The following is a 2,197-nucleotide window of genomic DNA, read 5'->3' on the forward strand; positions in this document are numbered from 1 at the left end:
TCTTTTTCCCTGGGTTGTTGCTTTTCCTTTCCCCTCTTTGTAAATAAAGCCATTATTGACCCTTTTGTGTGTGCAGTACAATTAAATTTTAAGCATGCTGGTGAGGATCACAGACAAGCAGCCCAGTTCACACTGGGTTGCCCTGTAACAAGATTAATTTTATGTCATTTAACATAGTCCACTCCACTGCTAACAGAAAACAAGAGTGTTTTTTATAATTGTTTTAAATTCAATTACTTGGTGAGATAATAAAATATTAAAATATTTGTAGATCACATAAATGGCTTGGTGTTTTAACTACATATGCAATACATTTATAATTGGTTTAAGGTATAAACCAATGAACGATTTAAGGTATAAACCTTGAAAATTGACACACAATAGTAAATACAAATTAAAACCCCTCACTAAGGGGTTAGCTAATTTATTCAACATACCACATTTCATAGTAGAGCTTATATTGTATCTCTTTAAAAAACTGAAAAAACATTTGTTTCCTCACCATTATAACTGTTTAACTTAATAAAAATAGAAAAAGTTAGCCATAATATCAAGGGATGAGTATTAATATGAAGTTAAGGACATACACATGAACAGTGTTGATATCTTTGTTTTTAAACTAAATGAGAGTGAAATACCCATTTAATCCTTTACCTAAAATTGAACTGAAAACCATTTGATCTGGTTCTGCACTGGCTTCTTTACACTAATGTTTCTTCTTTTTTGCTACTGCTACCATGGTAGCTCAAGATTCAGAAAGAATTCCAAAAATTGTAGTCATTCTGTGTTGGAATGTTTTAACTCTTGAGGATCAAGGAGAAAATCAGACACAAGATGAAAATCTCTGTTCCCTTGATCTAGTGAAAAAATCAAATTTATAATTTAAACCTTTCCCTTAAATAAATTAAAGACTCAATTTCTTCAGTGAATACTTTCAGACATTTAAAAAATAAATACAGATATACCCACAAACTATTTCAAATGATAGGAAAAAATGAAGCAACTTTTGGATTTAAAAACCTCATTATCATACTTTTAAGAATTAAAAGGAAAACTATTATCTAATGTCTGCCATAAACACAAATGCAAAAATCCTAAACAACACATTAGCATACCAGGTCCAGTGATGCATAAATACCATTAGTAAATTGAGTTTCATTCAAGATTGAGATGATATTGGGTAATCAATTAGTGTCATTCTATACCTAAACAGTTATAGATAAAATTTTCATCTCATGCCAACAGGTGAAAAGGAATTTTAATATATTCAGGGAAAAAAAAGGTAAATAAAGCAAAAATCAAAAAAATTATGATTAAATGTCAAAAACAGATTATTACACTACTCCCACTAATTTGTGCTTATTGTACTAGTGGAGGAGGGGAAAAGGTATTAAGTTCAATTACAAGTGTTTAAAAAAACAATTAATGAAATGCTAATATATCATAAATACATGAGGGTGTCCACGATCATCATTTTCATTTTTTATTGTCCTAAAAATTACAAATTATGTAAAAAACTAGAAAAGAAATTCAGTATTTGTAGAAAAATATATAACTGCAAAGTACCATGTGCATGTAGAATGGATCAACCCAAGGGTGAGATAAAGCCTAACAATAATCTCTAGGAAAATGACTACAGAATGAGGCTTTCAAAGGCAGAGTGTGAGCAAGAAGGGCACGAGCAAATGCTATGAGAGCACAATGCACAATGAACTAAGGTGTGGACGTATTGATGGTGGATGTTCTGGTTGTGAATGCTGTGCAAGAACAACACTTGAGGGAAGATGTTATACTTCTAAAACAAACAAGAGCTTTCTAAACCAGTGCTACCTCAGTTAAAAAAAGAATCAAAGTTAAAAGTCTACAAATTACTATCTTACAACTATAAATGTTCCATGAAAAACATATAACTAGTGAGGGGGCTGATAATAGGCACTTTTTTTGTGGGTAAGAAGAGGGATTTTACAAATTTGCCATAAATTATTCAATGATTCACACTCACAAGACAGAACAAATAAAGTAGATTAGGAAGGCGGTACAATATAGTACTTGTGATTTTTCCAAGGAATGTGAGAAAATGGTCCTGTCCAAGATCATGAACTACCTAGTGAATAGAGAACTATCATTTTGGGAAAACTCTTGATGGAGGAACAGGTAGGACTGTATATATATATATATATATATATATATATATATA

The sequence above is a fragment of the Condylura cristata genome, unplaced genomic scaffold (assembly GCF_000260355.1).
Source record: "Condylura cristata isolate star-nosed mole 26May11 unplaced genomic scaffold, ConCri1.0 scaffold00010, whole genome shotgun sequence".
NCBI lineage: Eukaryota > Metazoa > Chordata > Mammalia > Eulipotyphla > Talpidae > Condylura > Condylura cristata.